A 21452-nucleotide genomic window follows, 5' to 3' on the forward strand; every position below is an offset into this window, starting at 1 on the left:
TAAAAAGTTTAATACTTCCAACAATGGACATTTTGAAAAGAATGCAGATTACAGATTTATTCAGCATTTTTTTCATGTTTCTATAATAAGATTTCAGCGAGTTATGAACTGAAATACACAAGAAAGATCGTGGCATTGCCAACGATGCTGTCGACTCCAGAGGGTTAGAGGTCTTAACTTTTTAATAGCATGCATATAAGGTGACATTTTAATTGTTTTATTGACCATATAATTGTAATTAGGTTTAAATGGTGTATAATTGTATTTGCTGGTCTTATTGCCCTTTTCCTGTTTTATTGGTAATAGTTCTGCAGGTAGTTCTGTTTGTTTAATATTATCTTTGAAAGTCTTATTGTACTGTGTTGGCATGATTTGCATAGTGTGGGAATGTTTCAGCTTTATAGATTGTGATTATGTGTTAATGTAAGTAGTACAAGCATAATATTTATTATTCATGTATTTGAGCTGATTTACATTGTGTTTTGGTATGAAAAGGTTATTTTGATACGTCCCCCATGGAGGGGACCACATATTAAACAGATTTTTGGAACAGGGAGCCGGAAGTGGGGCTTGCCCCGTCTGCTCCAGGCATTGACCCGGTATTGCAGTGCTTCCAGGAACGCTGCACCTCTACTGCCCCCTGTTGTTGAAAGGCAGAACTGACTGACTGACTGACTGAGTGGGTGACTAATAGACTGAGTGCCTCTGGATGGCCAGCTAATTAGCCGCATGTGCTGTGAGGGAAGGGCCCTATCCGTGCGTGGCCCTCGTTTCCTGCCGGTTTTCTTTTTTTTTTATTTTTATTTTTTAAAGTAAGGTGACACGCTGTTTGTGCGGTGGGCAGCTGTGCTGAGGTAAGGCATGACATCATCTTTGCCTTTTGGAATTTTCCCTCATGTTTATTTAAATGATTGCTGTTTCTTGAGAGGACAGGAGGACAGGGAGGAGTCGGGGCCCCGACACTGGCGGCTGCGACACCCCTGGGCATTCTACTCTGAGCGGGGGGGGCACGGAGACCCAGCTAACGGCGACCCGGTAAGCGGCAGCCCCATATCGACTCGGGTCTCTCTTCATCCCGTATAAATCTTTCGCTTTTTACTAAAGATTTCCGTGGGGTATAGTCATAGTTGTTTGGGTTAATTCTGACTAGCACAAAAGTTTACAAGCCCTATTTTGGCAAGAGCTAATCATAAGAGCTAATCATAAGAGCTAATCCTAATCATTTTCATCCTTGCCATTTAAATCACTCATGAATAGATGTGTTTGTGAGAAATTGGTTTGTTTTAAGCATTTTAAATTTAAATAAATACTGCAATACTCATTGCAGAAATACATCTTTTCCAATATTGTGCAGCCTAATAATGAAGTACTTACTACTACGAGATATCTAACAACATACGATGCAACATTCAACAGGGGGTAGTGAAGTGATATGTGGCAGAGCAAAGTGCCAATTCGATGTGGGGCCGTGATTAGTATGTGGAGAATGCTGCAGCAGTATTACAAAATCAGCAAATCTTTTAAAAATAATAGTGATATAAATATATTATTTATTCATAAGTATATAGAATCAGTACACAAAGTATAAGTATATAAATATAAGCATATAAAGCATGTAAGTACATAAAGTATAAGTATATAAAGTTTAAGTATATAAAGTATATAAGTATAAAAATCAAGTATAAAAATGATATGAGTATAAAAAGTTTAAGGGCTCAGAGGACCGCTTCTCCTACTCATCAGAGTGGTTCTGGTGCCTGAACTTCTTTTTCAGAGCCTCTGATAAGATGGAGGTAATGTCGTCTGAGGCCATGGGCGTCCCCTGCGTCAGTCCCCTCCTTGGCACTGGCGTCCCACCTGGCGACCTCAGCACCAGGCGCAGTTTAACACGGGGCAGCTCCGCCAGGACATCCACCATGTTGGGGCCTTTGGTGGTTCCTGCGCCACTTCCCTGACGATGACTCTGCTTGGGGCCCTGGATACTAGCAGGTGGAGGAGGAGGAGGGGGCGGGAAACAGCTTGGAGCTGAAGTGGGGACTACAAAAGGAGTCCCAGTGGTCTGCGAACTGCTCCGTGATATATGTGGGTCAGTGAAGGCACCAGCAAGCATGGAGATCTCAGACCTTAAACGGCCCACCTCGTCTTCGAGGGCAGCAATCTTTTTCCAAACTGCCGCCCACTCGGACCCTGCCTCTGCTGCAACAGCAGCATGCTGGAGATCCCCGTGTCCACTGGGGAGGTGGATGCCACTCCCGACCTTTGCAGGGGCGTTGCCATTTATAGCAACCCCCGTTGCAACAGTCGAGGATGGTGCAGTGGGCTTGCGCACACGAAAGCTGGAACGCTTAAAGCATCCCAGACAGGTGTGTAGAAAACCACGCAAGTGACTGAAAGGAGCCATTGCAGACATTATTTAAAGCAATGGAACACAAACAGTAAATGAAGATCACCCAAATCAAGACCGAGAGAAATAAAAATTACAGCTTCTGCTTCCAGATGTACGTAGCAACAACCAATGAGCACGCAGAACCATTCGAGGTCAACTTAGCCGACCGTTTCACGTTCTAAAATTTACAGGATACAGTGGTACCTCAGAACTCGAATTTAAATTTTTTATTTTTTTTTCTCTCCCAAAATGGCGGCGCGTGCACACGCTGCGGCTTAAATTTAAATAAATACTGCAATACTCATTGCAGAAATAGATCTTTTCCAATATTGTGCAGCCTAATAATGAAGTACTTACTACTACGAGATATCTAACAACATACGATGCAACATTCAACAGGGGGTAGTGAAGTGATTCGTGGCTGATCAAAGTGACAATTCGATGTGGGGCAGTGATTAGCATGTGGAGAATGCTGCAGCAGTATTACAAAATCAGCAACTCTTTTAAAAATAATAGTGATATAAATATATTATTTATTAATAATTATATAGAATCAGTAAACAAAGTATAAGTATATAAAGTTTAAGTATATAAAGTTTATAAGTATAAAAATCTTAAGTATAAAAATGATATAAGTATAAAAATGTTATAAGTATAAAAATGTTATAAGTATAAAAATGTTATAAGTATAAAAAATTTAAGTAAAAAAAGTTTAAGTAAAAAAGGTTTAAAGGCCTCAGAGGACTGCTGCTCCTACTCATCAGAGTGGTTCTGATGCTTGAACTTTTTCTTCAGAGCCTCTGCTAAAATGGCAGCAAAGTCCTCTGAGGGCATGGGCGTCCCCTGCGTCAGTCCCCTCCTGGTCACTGGCGTCCCACCTGGCAACCTCAGCACTGGGCGCAGTTTAATGTGCGGCAGCTCCGCCAGAACATCCACCATGTTGGGGCCATTGGTGGGTCGTGTGCCACTTCCCTGAGGATGACTCCTCTTCTGCTTCGGGCCCTGGATATTAGCAGGCGGAGGAGGAGGAGGAGGGGGCGGGAAACAGCTTGGAGCTGAAGTGGGGACTACAAAAGGAGTCCCAGTGGTCTCCGAACTGCTCCGGGATATATGTGGATCAGTCAGGGCACCAGCAAGCACGGAGATCTCAGACCTTAAACGGCCCACCTCGTCTTCGAGGGCAGCAATCTTTTTCCAAACTGCCGCCCACTCGGACCCTGCCTCTGCTGCAACAGCAGCATGCTGGAGATCCCCGTGTCCACTGGGGAGGTGGATGCCACTCCCGACCTTTGCAGGGGCGTTGCCATTTATAGCAACCCCCGTTGCAACAGTCGAGGATGGTGCAGTGGGCTTGCGCACACGAAAGCTGGAACGCTTAAAGCATCCCAGACAGGTGTGTAGAAAACCACGCAAGTGACTGAAAGGAGCCATTGCAGACATTATTTAAAGCAATGGAACACAAACAGTAAATGAAGATCACCCAAATCAAGACCGAGAGAAATAAAAATTACAGCTTCTGCTTCCAGATATACGTAGCAACAACCAATGAGCACGCAGAACCATTCGAGGTCAACTTAGCCGACCGTTTCACGTTCTAAAGTTTACAGGATACAGTGGTACCTCAGAACTCGAATTAAAATTTTTAATTTTTTTTTCTCTCCCAAAATGGCGGCGCGTGCACACGCTGCGGCTTAAATTTAAATAAATACTGCAATACTCATTGCAGAAATAGATCTTTTCCAATATTGTGCAGCCTAATAATGAAGTACTTACTACTACGAGATATCTAACAACATACGATGCAACATTCAACAGGGGGTAGTGAAGTGATTCGTGGCTGATCAAAGTGCCAATTCGATGTGGGGCAGTGATTAGCATGTGGAGAATGCTGCAGCAGTATTACAAAATCAGCAACTCTTTTAAAAATAATAGTGATATAAATATATTATTTATTAATAAGTATATAGAATCAGTACACAAAGTATAAGTATATAAAGTTTAAGTATATAAAGTATATAAGTATAAAAATCTTAAGTATAAAAATGATATAAGTATAAAAATGTTATAAGTATAAAAATGTTATAAGTATAAAAAATTTAAGTAAAAAAAGTTTAAGTTAAAAAGGGTTAAAGGCCTCAGAGGACTGCTGCTCCTACTCATCAGAGTGGTTCTGATGCTTGAACTTTTTCTTCAGAGCCTCTGCTAAAATGGCAGCAAAGTCCTCTGAGGGCATGGGCGTCCCCTGCGTCAGTCCCCTCCTGGTCACTGGCGTCCCACCTGGCGACCTCAGCACTGGGCGCAGTTTAATGTGCGGCAGCTCCGCCAGAACATCCACCATGTTGGGGCCATTGGTGGGTCCTGTGCCACTTCCCTGAGGATGACTCCTCTTCTGCTTCGGGCCCTGGATATTAGCAGGCGGAGGAGGAGGAGGAGGGGGCGGGAAACAGCTTGGAGCTGAAGTGGGGACTACAAAAGGAGTCCCAGTGGTCTGCGAACTGCTCCGGGATATATGTGGATCAGTCAGGGCACCAGCAAGCACGGAGATCTCAGACCTTAAACGGCCCACCTCGTCTTCGAGGGCAGCAATCTTTTTCCAAACTGCCGCCCACTCGGACCCTGCCTCTGCTGCAACAGCAGCATGCTGGAGATCCCCGTGTCCACTGGGGAGGTGGATGCCACTCCCGACCTTTGCAGGGGCGTTGCCATTTATAGCAACCCCCGTTGCAACAGTCGAGGATGGTGCAGTGGGCTTGCGCACACGAAAGCTGGAACGCTTAAAGCATCCCAGACAGGTGTGTAGAAAACCACGCAAGTGACTGAAAGGAGCCATTGCAGACATTATTTAAAGCAATGGAACACAAACAGTAAATGAAGATCACCCAAATCAAGACCGAGAGAAATAAAAATTACAGCTTCTGCTTCCAGATATACGTAGCAACAACCAATGAGCACGCAGAACCATTCGAGGTCAACTTAGCCGACCGTTTCACGTTCTAAAGTTTACAGGATACAGTGGTACCTCAGAACTCGAATTTAAATTTTTAATTTTTTTTTCTCTCCCAAAATGGCGGCGCGTGCACACGCTGCGGCTTAAATTTAAATAAATACTGCAATACTCATTGCAGAAATAGATCTTTTCCAATATTGTGCAGCCTAATAATGAAGTACTTACTACTACGAGATATCTAACAACATACGATGCAACATTCAACAGGGGGTAGTGAAGTGATTCGTGGCTGATCAAAGTGCCAATTCGATGTGGGGCAGTGATTAGCATGTGGAGAATGCTGCAGCAGTATTACAAAATCAGCAACTCTTTTAAAAATAATAGTGATATAAATATATTATTTATTAATAAGTATATAGAATCAGTACACAAAGTATAAGTATATAAAGTTTAAGTATATAAAGTATATAAGTATAAAAATCTTAAGTATAAAAATGTTATAAGTATAAAAATGTTATAAGTATAAAAAGTTTAAGTAAAAAAGGTTTAAAGGCCTCAGAGGACTGCTGCTCCTACTCATCAGAGTGGTTCTGATGCTTGAACTTTTTCTTCAGAGCCTCTGCTAAAATGGCAGCAAAGTCCTCTGAGGGCATGGGCGTCCCCTGCGTCAGTCCCCTCCTGGTCACTGGCGTCCCACCTGGCGACCTCAGCACTGGGCGCAGTTTAATGTGCGGCAGCTCCGCCAGAACATCCACCATGTTGGGGCCATTGGTGGGTCCTGTGCCACTTCCCTGAGGATGACTCCTCTTCTGCTTCGGGCCCTGGATATTAGCAGGCGGAGGAGGAGGAGGAGGGGGCGGGAAACAGCTTGGAGCTGAAGTGGGGACTACAAAAGGAGTCCCAGTGGTCTGCGAACTGCTCCGGGATATATGTGGATCAGTCAGGGCACCAGCAAGCACGGAGATCTCAGACCTTAAACGGCCCACCTCGTCTTCGAGGGCAGCAATCTTTTTCCAAACTGCCGCCCACTCGGACCCTGCCTCTGCTGCAACAGCAGCATGCTGGAGATCCCCGTGTCCACTGGGGAGGTGGATGCCACTCCCGACCTTTGCAGGGGCGTTGCCATTTATAGCAACCCCCGTTGCAACAGTCGAGGATGGTGCAGTGGGCTTGCGCACACGAAAGCTGGAACGCTTAAAGCATCCCAGACAGGTGTGTAGAAAACCACGCAAGTGACTGAAAGGAGCCATTGCAGACATTATTTAAAGCAATGGAACACAAACAGTAAATGAAGATCACCCAAATCAAGACCGAGAGAAATAAAAATTACAGCTTCTGCTTCCAGATATACGTAGCAACAACCAATGAGCACGCAGAACCATTCGAGGTCAACTTAGCCGACCGTTTCACGTTCTAAAGTTTACAGGATACAGTGGTACCTCAGAACTCGAATTTAAATTTTTAATTTTTTTTTCTCTCCCAAAATGGCGGCGCGTGCACACGCTGCGGCTTAAATTTAAATAAATACTGCAATACTCATTGCAGAAATAGATCTTTTCCAATATTGTGCAGCCTAATAATGAAGTACTTACTACTACGAGATATCTAACAACATACGATGCAACATTCAACAGGGGGTAGTGAAGTGATTCGTGGCTGATCAAAGTGCCAATTCGATGTGGGGCAGTGATTAGCATGTGGAGAATGCTGCAGCAGTATTACAAAATCAGCAACTCTTTTAAAAATAATAGTGATATAAATATATTATTTATTAATAAGTATATAGAATCAGTACACAAAGTATAAGTATATAAAGTTTAAGTATATAAAGTATATAAGTATAAAAATCTTAAGTATAAAAATGATATAAGTATAAAAATGTTATAAGTATAAAAATGTTATAAGTATAAAAATGTTATAAGTATAAAAAATTTAAGTAAAAAAAGTTTAAGTAAAAAAGGTTTAAAGGCCTCAGAGGACTGCTGCTCCTACTCATCAGAGTGGTTCTGATGCTTGAACTTTTTCTTCAGAGCCTCTGCTAAAATGGCAGCAAAGTCCTCTGAGGGCATGGGCGTCCCCTGCGTCAGTCCCCTCCTGGTCACTGGCGTCCCACCTGGCGACCTCAGCACTGGGCGCAGTTTAATGTGCGGCAGCTCCGCCAGAACATCCACCATGTTGGGGCCATTGGTGGGTCCTGTGCCACTTCCCTGAGGATGACTCCTCTTCTGCTTCGGGCCCTGGATATTAGCAGGCGGAGGAGGAGGAGGAGGGGGCGGGAAACAGCTTGGAGCTGAAGTGGGGACTACAAAAGGAGTCCCAGTGGTCTGCGAACTGCTCCGGGATATATGTGGATCAGTCAGGGCACCAGCAAGCACGGAGATCTCAGACCTTAAACGGCCCACCTCGTCTTCGAGGGCAGCAATCTTTTTCCAAACTGCCGCCCACTCGGACCCTGCCTCTGCTGCAACAGCAGCATGCTGGAGATCCCCGTGTCCACTGGGGAGGTGGATGCCACTCCCGACCTTTGCAGGGGCGTTGCCATTTATAGCAACCCCCGTTGCAACAGTCGAGGATGGTGCAGTGGGCTTGCGCACACGAAAGCTGGAACGCTTAAAGCATCCCAGACAGGTGTGTAGAAAACCACGCAAGTGACTGAAAGGAGCCATTGCAGACATTATTTAAAGCAATGGAACACAAACAGTAAATGAAGATCACCCAAATCAAGACCGAGAGAAATAAAAATTACAGCTTCTGCTTCCAGATATACGTAGCAACAATCAATGAGCACGCAGAACCATTCGAGGTCAACTTAGCCGACCGTTTCACGTTCTAAAGTTTACAGGATACAGTGGTACCTCAGAACTCGAATTTAAATTTTTTATTTTTTTTTCTCTCCCAAAATGGCGGCACGTGCACACGCTGCGGCTTAAATTTAAATAAATACTGCAATACTCATTGCAGAAATAGATCTTTTCCAATATTGTGCAGCCTAATAATGAAGTACTTACTACTACGAGATATCTAACAACATACGATGCAACATTCAACAGGGGGTAGTGAAGTGATTCGTGGCTGATCAAAGTGCCAATTCGATGTGGGGCAGTGATTAGTATGTGGAGAATGCTGCAGCAGTATTACAAAATCAGCAACTCTTTTAAAAATAATAGTGATATAAATATATTATTTATTAATAAGTATATAGAATCAGTAAACAAAGTATAAGTATATAAAGTTTAAGTATATAAAGTATATAAGTATAAAAATCTTAAGTATAAAAATGATATAAGTATAAAAATGTTATAAGTATAAAAATGTTATAAGTATAAAAATGTTATAAGTATAAAAAATTTAAGTAAAAAAAGTTTAAGTAAAAAAGGTTTAAAGGCCTCAGAGGACTGCTGCTCCTACTCATCAGAGTGGTTCTGATGCTTGAACTTTTTCTTCAGAGCCTCTGCTAAAATGGCAGCAAAGTCCTCTGAGGGCATGGGCGTCCCCTGCGTCAGTCCCCTCCTGGTCACTGGCGTCCCACCTGGCAACCTCAGCACTGGGCGCAGTTTAATGTGCGGCAGCTCCGCCAGAACATCCACCATGTTGGGGCCATTGGTGGGTCCTGTGCCACTTCCCTGAGGATGACTCCTCTTCTGCTTCGGGCCCTGGATATTAGCAGGCGGAGGAGGAGGAGGAGGGGGCGGGAAACAGGTTGGAGCTGAAGTGGGGACTACAAAAGGAGTCCCAGTGGTCTCCGAACTGCTCCGGGATATATGTGGATCAGTCAGGGCACCAGCAAGCACGGAGATCTCAGACCTTAAACGGCCCACCTCGTCTTCGAGGGCAGCAATCTTTTTCCAAACTGCCGCCCACTCGGACCCTGCCTCTGCTGCAACAGCAGCATGCTGGAGATCCCCGTGTCCACTGGGGAGGTGGATGCCACTCCCGACCTTTGCAGGGGCGTTGCCATTTATAGCAACCCCCGTTGCAACAGTCGAGGATGGTGCAGTGGGCTTGCGCACACGAAAGCTGGAACGCTTAAAGCATCCCAGACAGGTGTGTAGAAAACCACGCAAGTGACTGAAAGGAGCCATTGCAGACATTATTTAAAGCAATGGAACACAAACAGTAAATGAAGATCACCCAAATCAAGACCGAGAGAAATAAAAATTACAGCTTCTGCTTCCAGATATACGTAGCAACAACCAATGAGCACGCAGAACCATTCGAGGTCAACTTAGCCGACCGTTTCACGTTCTAAAGTTTACAGGATACAGTGGTACCTCAGAACTCGAATTTAAATTTTTAATTTTTTTTTCTCTCCCAAAATGGCGGCGCGTGCACACGCTGCGGCTTAAATTTAAATAAATACTGCAATACTCATTGCAGAAATAGATCTTTTCCAATATTGTGCAGCCTAATAATGAAGTACTTACTACTACGAGATATCTATCAACATACAGTACGATGCAACATTCAACAGGGGGTAGTGAAGTGATTCGTGGCTGATCAAAGTGCCAATTCGATGTGGGGCAGTGATTAGCATGTGGAGAATGCTGCAGCAGTATTACAAAATCAGCAACTCTTTTAAAAATAATAGTGATATAAATATATTATTTATTAATAAGTATATAGAATCAGTACACAAAGTATAAGTATATAAAGTTTAAGTATATAAAGTATATAAGTATAAAAATCTTAAGTATAAAAATGATATAAGTATAAAAATGTTATAAGTATAAAATTGTTATAAGTATAAAAAGTTTAAGTAAAAAAGGTTTAAAGGCCTCAGAGGACTGCTGCTCCTACTCATCAGAGTGGTTCTGATGCTTGAACTTTTTCTTCAGAGCCTCTGCTAAAATGGCAGCAAAGTCCTCTGAGGGCATGGGCGTCCCCTGCGTCAGTCCCCTCCTGGTCACTGGCGTCCCACCTGGCGACCTCAGCACTGGGCGCAGTTTAATGTGCGGCAGCTCCGCCAGAACATCCACCATGTTGGGGCCATTGGTGGGTCCTGTGCCACTTCCCTGAGGATGACTCCTCTTCTGCTTCGGGCCCTGGATATTAGCAGGCGGAGGAGGAGGAGGAGGGGGCGGGAAACAGCTTGGAGCTGAAGTGGGGACTACAAAAGGAGTCCCAGTGGTCTCCGAACTGCTCCGGGATATATGTGGATCAGTCAGGGCACCAGCAAGCACGGAGATCTCAGACCTTAAACGGCCCACCTCGTCTTCGAGGGCAGCAATCTTTTTCCAAACTGCCGCCCACTCGGACCCTGCCTCTGCTGCAACAGCGGCTTCTCTCTCTCCCGACTAAACAGTGTTTTCGTGTTTTTCGTCCTGGAAGTTGCAGTGTTTTTGTACGTCTTTGTCGCGTTTATCTGTTCTTAAGCCCGTATATAGGCGAACATTTTTGCTCAACATCGGCAGAAACAAACTTTTTAAGTTAGACTCTGTGGATGCCGAAGAGCTGAATGATCTGGGTCTGCTCCGCAGGCCTACTCAATCACCGACCCCCACTCCTGCACCTCGCCCAAAATGGAGGTGCCTCAAGCGGCGTGAGAGGAAGCAGAAGAGGGGTAAGAGCGGAGGTATCCGAGCTAGGCTGGTGGCTTGCCCACACAAACCCGCTATCCCCTCCATCGGTCTGGCCAACGTACGCTCATTGGATAAGAAACTGGCCGACATCCGACTACTATGTTCATCTCAGAGGAATGTAAAGGACTGTTGTGTTTTTGTGTTCTTGGAAACATGGCTCAACGCCTGGTGCTGCGATGCTGTTGCGGTCTGCAACTACTGTTCACCAGTGTTGGAGTTTATGGTTATTAAGTGCCGGCCGTTCTATCTACCGAGGGAATATACAGCTATACTGTTGTTTGCTGGGTATATCCCTCCCACCTCCAATGGCAGCAACAGGAGGGAGGCACTGAATGAACTGTACCAGCATGTATCAGTGAGCAGCAGACAGCCCACCCAGATGCTTTTATCATCTTGGCTGGGGATTTCAATCATGCAGACTTAAAGAGTGTGTTTCCCAAAATACAGCAACACATAGACTTTCCTACACGGGGAAATAACACACTGGACCTTGTTTACACCACCCAAAGAGGAGCTTACAAGGCTTTCCCCCTCCCCCAGCTCGGTGCCTCAAACCACATTACTGTCATGCTAATGCCTGCTTACAGACCGCTCATTAAAGTCACCAAACCGGTTCGGAAGCAGATACAAGTGTGGCCGGAAGGGTCTTCAGTGGCTTTACAGGACTGCTTTAACACCACAGACTGGAGTATGTTTAAGCAGGCTGCCACATACGACAACACCACTGACCTCCAGGAGTACTCACAGACTGTTACAGCCTACATTAACAAATGCACTGAGGATGTAACAGTTACCAAAACCATCACTGTCCGTGCCAACCAAAAGCCATGGATGACAGGGGAGGTCTACAGGCTGCTGAAAGCTCGGAACGTTGCCTTCAGAGCTGGAGATGAGGCAAACCTGAAGACAGCTAGGGCCAACCTGTCCCGTGGCATCAGAGAGGCTAAGAGACAGTACTCCAGAGGAATATCCCATCGCTTCAAAGACAGCAGAGACACATGGAGCCTATGGCCATCACAGATTACAAGCCCCCACCACAGACCTGTGATAGCACCATCTCCCTGCTGAATAGCACCAGTGCACAGAAGACCCCTCCCTCTCCTGGTGACCAGGTGATGACTGTCCCCAGACAGTGTGAGGAGATCCCTCAGCAGGGTCAACGTACGCAAAGCTCCGGGTCCTGACAACATTCCTGGTCGCGTACTGAGAGACTGTGCAGTGGAACTCACTGATGTCTTTACAGACATCTTTAACATCTCACTCAACCAGGCTATCGTCCCCATTTGTTTCAAAACCACCACCATTATTCCAGTCCCAAAAAAGTCATCTCCCTCCTGCTTTAACGACTACCGCCCTGTTGCACTTACTCCCATCTTAATGAAGTGCTTTGAACGACTAGTCGTGCAGCACATTAAGTCTGTCCTGCCCCCCTCCTTGGACCCCTTCCAGTTTGCGTATCGGCCCAACCACTCGACGATGACGCCATCCTCACTGCACTCCATTCAGCACTCACATATCTGGATAAAAAAGACTCATATGTCCGAATGCTGTTCATAGACTTCAGTTCAGCATTTAACACTATAATCCCCCAACAGCTCACTCAAAAACTGGTCCAGCTGGGGCTCAACACCTCACTGTGAAACCGGTTGCTGGATTTCCTTACCGGAAGACCACAAGCAGTACGGGTCGGCAGTAACATCCAGCACCATCATTCTTAACATGGGGGCCCCTCAGGGATGTGTGTTGAGCCCCCTCCTCTTTACTCTGCTGACCTACGACTGCACACCGTCACACAGCTCCACGGAAGAGCCAAGGCCCCACGTTCCCACGACAGCCGCGTCCCCACCCCAGCAGGAGGAGGAGGGAGGTCCCAGGCGCAGCCCCCGCAGCCAAAAGGGCACGAGAACCAGAGGCAACCCCGCGAGGGTGACGGCCGCTCCTGCACGGGCCAGGACCCCAAGCGGCCGGGAGACGGCCGGCCCCCGGCAGAGAGCCCCACCCGCGCCAGAGAGGCCCGAGCCCCCCCCAGGCCACCACCCGGGGAGGAGGGCCAGCAACCATGCCAAGGAGGCAGCCACGCCCAGGAAGGAGCAGCTAGCCCCGGACCCAGGCCCACACAGACACACCTCTCAGCCATACACATAGACCATACACCCACTCACACAACATACACAGACACATACACAGAGACAAAAAGACATAAGCCCATCCACTCCGGACCAACCTCCACCATGCGGGGGAACGGACGCCACCCCCAGCGCCAACCGCAACCCCAGGGCGCCGCCAGCCGGACGACTACCCGAGTGCCCCCCCACCATCGCGGGCAGGGAGCAGGGGTGTAGGAAGACCCGCCCACTCTCCTCCCCCACGCACCTGTGTGAGAGGTGGAGTGTTGGATGCATGTGTTGGTGCATGTGAGTGTATGTGATGTAAGGGATGAGTATGACTGTTGAGAAACTTAAGATGGATTTAAAATTGACGGGGGAAGCGAGGAGGAGCGCTGCTTACAAACAGCTCTCCTCCCCATCACCCCCCCAAGACCCTCAATGTATATGGTGTGAGTAAAATTGAGGGGCGGGCAGCAGTGAAGAGGTGAGTGAGGCCACCTCAGCGGCCCCACCTACCAACCTCTGAGTAGTGCCCCCACCCCCCAAGGCCCTGTGTGTATACTGATATGTGATGACTAAAGTGCAATTAAAACAAGGGGAGGCAGAGGGCCGCGCCGCACAGCGAGTAAGGCCATGTGAATGGCCCCATCAGTGCGTGCGCGGCACATTCCCACCCCGAGATCCTACATGTGTGCGTGGCATGTTGTGTGAGTGAAGGAGGAGAGGGGCTGGGATTCATAATAGCAGGGGGGAGATTACTACCCCCCGGCAGAAGAGAGCCAGCTGGCTCAGTAGGCACCCCAGCCCCCCACCGCTACATGGGAAGGAGCGGACCCGAGGCCCCCGGCGACAACATCCCGGAGCAGTGCCGACGCCAAGAGCTAGCCCCCCCCACCCCGAAGGGCAGCCCGTACTCAGTCACCCACTCATTCGACGACAAATAGTGGCAGACCAGCCCGGGCTCGAGACATGCCACCCCCCACACAGCACAGGCTGGACCTCCTGACACGGACTGACCCACCCCCCCCGGCAGTGCCCCGGAGGGAGCACAGGCCACCCCCGCGCAGGAAGGCACCCACCGAGGAAACGGCCAGGCCCCGGGCACCAGACCCCCCACCCAAGCCCGCACCGAAGAGGCCAACCACCCATCCCAGGGCCAGCCCCCGTCACCACCGGTACCCCAGACCCCACGCCCCATGACTGCCAGGCAGCACCCGCCCAAGCCCCCCCCCACACCACCAGCCAGGGCAGACACCCAGACATCACAGGATGGCAGCCACAGCCCCCCCAGCTCCAAGAAGCCACTAGCCGCCCATATCTAATACACTTGCATCACCTAAAATGCACAATGTAGGTGAGGTTGGGATATAGCAATTAAACCAAATTCACAGATCTTCACATATCCTTTGCCAGAACTTCTGCACCGGTGTGCAGGACCATATGGCATGCATGTAGTTCTCCACAAAGTTACCTGAGCAGTGGGTGCATAGGTTTGAGTGTATAAGGCCCATTTGGAACATCCTTTGTCCTGTATAATGAGCTCTATGCAGAGTTTTGTATGGTATAAGCTGTAAGTTGGGGTTTTTAGTCATTTTGAAGGTGTTTAAACATATTTCTTTCCAAATGTTTTGATCTGGATCGATGGATAGATCTTGCTCCCATTTTGAGGTTGGGAGGGAAATTGAGTCATCCATTTTTGACAATAACTTATACATTTTTTGCAATAATTTGGGGCTAGAAAGATTTAAAAATTCTAGCACCCATGGAGGTATTTCTAAGTTAAACTGATTAAGATTGAACCTTGCCTGAATTGCTGGTACTCAAGAAATTTACTGTTGCTAATTCCGTATTTTGAGACTAGTTCGTCGAATGAAATCAATTTCCCGTTTTGCATAACATGTTCAAGATTTCTAATCCCTTTATCATGCCATAAGGGAAAGCTCAATTTTATCTTTTTTCGGCAAATATCTGGATTGTTCCAAATGGGTGTTAATTTGCAGGGGATAAGTGGAGACCTAGTTATTTAAAAAAAATTCCCACCAGGCTGTTAATGAGGTGTTAATACTAAGGCTCTTAAAACACTTATAAAAGGCAGATCAGACAATTTTACTTCTCCGCAGATTGCTTGTTCTAAGTCCAGCCATGGACTATCTACCGGGCTTGATTTGATCCAATTTGTTATATACTGCAGTCTGTTGGCTAAGAAGTAGTGATAGAAACTTGGTACAGTAGTTCTAGACCACCATTACCTTTGGCTTTTTGCAGAGTATTCTAGCTAATTCGTGATGGTTTGTTCTTCAATAAAAATGACAAGATGCTTGAGTCTAGTGATTTAAACCAAGCCATAGAGGGTTTATTATTGATCATTGAGAACAAGTAATTGATTTTAGGTAGGACCGTCATTTTAATGGTGGCAACTCTTCCAATGAGTGATAAAGGTAGAGATTTCCACTGCACAAGATCCTCTTCCACTTTTTTTTAACAAAGGAATATGATTCATCTGTACTAGATCTGAGAGTCTGGTGGAAAAATTTATGCCTAAGTATCTAAGGTTACCTGACTGTAAAGGAGTAGTAGTTGTGTTTTGGAAACTACAATTCAAAGGCAAAACTGTTGATTTGCTCCAGTTGACGGAGTAGTCTGATATAGATGAGAACTTATCTATAAGTGATATTGTCTTCAGAAGAGAGGTTGGAGAATTCCTAAGAAAATGTAATACGTCATCTGCATAAAGGCTTATCTTATGGTCTGTTTTTTCTGTTTGAATTCCTTTAATATCTACATTTTGTCTAATTAGTTTGTTGTTTTTAATTGTATTTGATCATTTTAATATTTCATGGCCAATTTTAATATTGTCACTTTGAATGTCAGGGGTTTGAGGAACGTTTTAAAACGCACGTTGGTTTTTAATCAGCTGGCATCTTTCCCTTCAGCATTTGTTTTCTGCAGGAAGTCCACCTCCGGGACCAGCGGGACGAGGCTCTCTTTTCACGACAATGGAAGAGGGGTAGATCCTACTGGAGTGTAGGTGGTGTCCACTCCTCAGGCGTCGGGATTCTTTTTGGCGACCGCGCCTTTGAGGAAGTAAGTTAATTTACCGTCCTTCAAGGCAGGGTTTTGGGAGTGGACGCCACATGGAGGGGACAGCGCCTCCGGGCCATATGCATCTACGCTCCAGTGGAGGCCTCGTCCCGTATAACTCTCTCTGAAGAGTTGTCCCCGTTCTGTGTCACAGATCGACACTTGATTTTAGGAGGGGACTTTAACATCGCGTTGGAGGGTAGAGAGGATGTCAGCTCAGGGCATTTTCGCCATTTTATTCATTCCTTTAAACTTGTGGATGGTTTTAAAACATGCAACCCCAGCATGCCGGGCTTCACCTGGCATAATAGTCGCGGAGCCAGCAGTCGCATCGACTACATTTTAGCTTCACCCCCCGTTGTTTTTGAAAAGGTGTCCCTCTCCCCACAGTGGCCCACTGACCACTTGGCAGTGGAGGCCACTGCCTCCATAGACACTCCTGTATATGGGGGCGGCTATTGGAAAATGAACCTGCAGATCCTGGAGGAGAGCGATTTTAGACACCTTTTCTTAGATCACTTCTCCGAGTGGCAGAAGGACAAGCCTACCTTCCCCTCTGTGGCCGAATGGTGGGAGAGTGTGAAGGACAGGATCCGAACCTTCTCCATGCAGTATAGCAAGCAGCGCAGGATGGAGAAGAAATTCTCCATTCTGCAGCTGGAGAGAAGGTTGCGGGATGAATATGCCACTTACAACAATGGGGGCATGTATTAGGATGAATTCACGGACGATTACGTCACCCACGTGGCATGGAATTAATCCTTTTACTATAATATTCTGGGAAGTTGTAATTGTGGATTAATTCTGATCGTATGTGGACTGATCGTCCTGAAATTCAGATCAATCGTCCATGATTCACCCCGAATGTTACTAGACTGCACGAACATGTTATTTACCGATCCCCTGTAAAACCTAATTTTGCCATAAATAACTTGGGCTCATAAAAAGAAACCAGGATGCTCATCTTGCATCAAAAGCATGCATTTGAGATGACATTTTAATTGTATAAATGGCCATATGTGTTTACTTAGATTTTAATGGTGTGTAAATATATTGGTTGCTTTTATTGCTTTTTTTTTGCTTATTTTATGGTGAATGGTTCTGCAGATAGTTTGTTTAATACTATTTTAAAATATTTTCAGTAATGTCTTATTGTATTGTCATTCACTTGTATGATGTGGGAAAATTTCAGCCTGTTATATTATGACTATTTCTGAATATCATTGTTTTAGTAGGAAAATGTTTTTAATTCCCTTGTTGACAGTGCCAATTTTTTAAGTGCAGTTTCTATTATATGTTTTAATGTGTTTGTGTCGATGTACATAATTGTGCAGAACTGTTTAATAAAGTATTTGGATCTGAAAAAAAAAAATCTGTTTTATCAGTTTAATATCTGATACGTCCCCTATGGAGGGGACCACATATTACACGGATTTTTGGAACAGGGAGCCGGAAGTGGGGCTTGCCCCATCCGCTCCACTATTCGACCCGGTATTGCAGTGCTTCCGGGAACGGTGCACCTCTACTGCCCCCTATTGTTGAAAGGCAGAACTGACTGACTGACTGACTGACTGACTGACTGACTATATAAAGTACATGATCTTACCACACTGACATTTCTGATTTTGCTAACAATCATGTACAGTAAATTTAAAAGCTTTTTGTTTTGTCATAAATTATTTATGCTATTTTACAATGCAGATAAAGTATTCCTGTCGATACAAGGAGGATATATTTTTTTTCTCGATGGATATCGTTTTGAACCTAAAGGTTGTTTTTTTGGAAGAGCAGTATATAGTTACTGGCTACATTTTTTGCTGTGCATGTGATTTTGATGAGAATATTACATTTTTATATCTCTGCGTAGATTTTTTCAGCAATAATTGAGTCTATCCTTGTGTATTTAAGGTTTTGGTAATTCATGATTACCAAATAAGATTTGGTGTCATTGTACAAATATAAGAAGATTCAGTGTGCAGTTACCAGGTTACAAATAAACAAACAAATAAATAAAATGGCATCAGAAGAGAAGTACGATGACAGTAAAATGTGTGAAAGTAGTGGAATGTGAAAAATGTGTGTGCATATAAGTCTCCACATGTATAAAGCAGCTGTATAGCATAACGAAAAGGAGCAATGGATAACTGACATAAAGTGCTTACTGTCCATAACGACAATGAGTCATGTACGGCGTAAGATAAACACAACATGCGTTAACTTTGGATATGCATAATGCGCACACAAGAATCATATGTCTTTGGCATCGAGAGAACTATCAGATAACTTCAACAAGTTACCAAATGGATGCAAAATCAAAGATAGGCTATTAATTTCTGCCTGGCACTAACCTTGTATTCCTCTGTCACATGACCGGTGGGAAGTAGGACCCAAATGCAAGCTGTAGGGCAGAACCCCCTTTGCGGGGAGTTTTTCTGGCAGGCAGGCTTGGGCACAGAGACGCAAACAGACAAGGACAGAACTGGAGAACATTGGCCTGGGCACTTTACCAAACTAAGGAATGGGAAAACACAAGGCAGCTGGTAGTTACTGACAGAAGGACAGGAACATGAGGTGAGACTAATAAAGACCAAGCGTGGCTCATTAGGGCCACGTCAGGGAGGAGAACTGGAGAGTAAGGTTGACAGGACGGGCAGGCCATGACAGTAACACCCCCCCATCCCCCAATCCTGTGCCCTCCTGGTGCAAAGGCATCATTAAGGGGACACACAGACCAGGGTAAAACCAAGGACAGCAGGGGAGACAAACCGCCAGGACACAACTCATGACAGGCCAGGTAACCCGGCAGGGATGCAGACTAGGGACCAAAAGACAAACAGCGGGTGTCAGTGGGCAAGTGGCAACAAAGGAAACAGAAGAAGGAGACAAAGGGAGGGATTGGACTCCAAAAGGACCAAAGGTGACACAGGACAGACAGGGCAGGACACAACCAGACAAGCAATGTGCAACAAGAATAGGGCCAGGAGAGGGAGCCAGGGGGAACCTAAAGTGGGAAGCAAGAGTGACTGGAGTGGGGGCTGGAAGAGTGAAATCGGGCTAAGAGGTGAAACCAGGGAGAGCCACGGGGAAGCAAGACTACAGATCAAGCTCCGAGGTGCCGCAGAAGGGTCGCGGCCAGGGGGACCTTCGGAGTCCTGTCTGGGCCTGTAGAAGGACGAGCTCCTCTTGTCTGCGGCAGCCGAGGGAAGAACAGCATCGGTAGACGGCGAGGGGTCGGCAGAGCCGGAGGGCATCGAGGAGCAGGCAGGACAGGAACCGGACCACACCTTGGACCCTGCAGAACAAAAGCACAGGCCAGTACCAGTGCCGGAGGAAACCGCAGGTGGTTCCTTTCGGGAACCAATGGATGGGGTCCCCCGAAAGACCCCCTTGGACCGAGCCGGGATCAGGCGGTAAGTCTGGGAAGCATACCCCAGATTTTTCCTCCTGGAGCCGAGCCCCCGACCAGTTTTCCTTTGACCCTGCCGTTGTCGCGGCGATAACCTCCTCGGCTGGGGAAACTCTGGTCACGGGGCTGACACCACGGACTGGGACATAGGGCAAGAACTGGAGGGTCCCACTCCATGTCCTCCGGGGGAATGTCCTCCGGGCCTGTGCCTTAATCCATACTAAATGTAATTAAACAGAATGAAGCTTAAAAGAATAAAATGGTAAAGAGAGGAAAATTTAATGTGTACGTTTCAAAAAACGGGCTCTTGCTTTTATCCAGATGTTTGCAGGCATTGTGACTCTGTGATGAATGCTGACGTATGAGATCCTGAGAATGGGCTACGCCTCCAAGGGTGAGTGGCAGGTGGCATTTCCCAGGAATTACAGGCTGGAGATGTCTGAGGAGCTCTCCTGGAGTGAAGACAAAAGAGAAGAAGGGAACAAGCAGAGGGTGTGGGGAGAAAAAGACTGCAGATCCAGTTACAGGTGAATTGTACAAATGCCCTTGAAGTCTTGGTCCATGAGGGATCCTATTTTTAATTTAAAAAAAAAAAAAAAAAAGACAATAAATTATTTAAAAATAGAGCTTATCATTTACATCTGTCTAGGAGTTAAAACACATAAAATCAATTAACTTACCTGGTGATTTTGGAACTTCTGACCCCAAATCAAAATAATATAGATTATAACTAAATGCATCATTTTATTTGGGAAAAAGGGATAAATTAAATAAAAGGTTAACTTTGGAATCTAAAACAAAAACAGCAATTTCACATCAGGAATAAATATCATTTCAAGGGTCTTCAGTACATTTTTCCTGTGTCTGCTCCATTTACACGTAGATAGTGATATAAACATGTACCTTTAAAATATATTATGTTCAGTTTATAAGCTTAATTATTTCATTTGTAACAAACAAGCACAATACACAAGTGCCCTAAAGCCCAACACATGGTTCAGAAGCTTCCTACCCCACCTTACACCAGCCACATGGACGCCATCTGTCCAACTGGGCATCCTCAGTGTCTTGTGCCTCCTGAAACATCACGTCAGTTTCTTCTTCTTCCTCACATCCTTCTTCCTGAATGGTTTCCAGCAATGATCTGCCTCCTTGTGACAAAGTATATCCCAAAACATTCCCTCTCTTTTCTCTCCTTCTCCCTTAACCTCCTCCACATTCACTCCCACCTCACATCCATTCTCCTCACCTCCATTTACCATATGCATTACATCCATAGCAGCCTCTGCCCCCTCCATCTCACCATCAGAGGCATTCCCCTCAAATTTACCCCTTTCTGATATCTCCTTATTTTCCCAAGTAGCCCTTTCTAGGGCTACTGACAGTTTGGCTGCCATTAAAAAGGCCCATTAGTGATATGAAACTGTGTGACGCTACCTTTACGTCAAGATATCTCAGCAACGACTTAAAAACCAAAGACCAAATTTTCTGGATATGTTCATGATATTATTAGCTAGCTTTATTAAAAAATTGATCAATTTTGAAATATAGGTTTTTTTCTTATTGAATTTTAAGGCACATGATCGAGCTGGACAATAGCTTCAAAACAATATGAGGACCATTTCTGTGCAGCTTATATTAAGGTAAATATAGCCAGTCAAAGTCATAGTTCCCCCAGAAAAAGTTAAAACTTTGTTCGCTTAAATCTCCCACAATATTGATCCAAGACTCGCCCAATTTCAGTTTCATGAGTTACTCATGTGACCAAATCAGCATGCCAAGTTTCATTAAAATCCATGACAATGAGGTTCGAAAGTGTGACGATTTGACATGGAATGACCCAATACACCATATGCACAATAAACAGCAAATGACACCAAATTATAACTAACATCAAATAGGAAACAACAGCGCTCCACAACAAGCGAAAACCCAGATGAATGCT

General features: G+C 45.6%; 3 pseudogenes; all 3 read left to right on the top strand.

Moving 5' to 3' along the window:
- The first annotated feature begins 504 nt into the window (after nt 1–504).
- Nucleotides 505–633, top strand: LOC140582573 (U2 spliceosomal RNA; annotated as a pseudogene).
- A 421-nt stretch (nt 634–1054) lies between these two features.
- On the top strand, nt 1055–1185 carry LOC140582593 (U5 spliceosomal RNA; annotated as a pseudogene).
- A 16261-nt stretch (nt 1186–17446) lies between these two features.
- On the top strand, nt 17447–17626 carry LOC140582620 (U2 spliceosomal RNA; annotated as a pseudogene).
- The last annotated feature ends 3826 nt before the right edge of the window (nt 17627–21452 follow it).

Source organism: Paramormyrops kingsleyae, chromosome 24 (genome assembly GCF_048594095.1).
Source record: "Paramormyrops kingsleyae isolate MSU_618 chromosome 24, PKINGS_0.4, whole genome shotgun sequence".
NCBI lineage: Eukaryota > Metazoa > Chordata > Actinopteri > Osteoglossiformes > Mormyridae > Paramormyrops > Paramormyrops kingsleyae.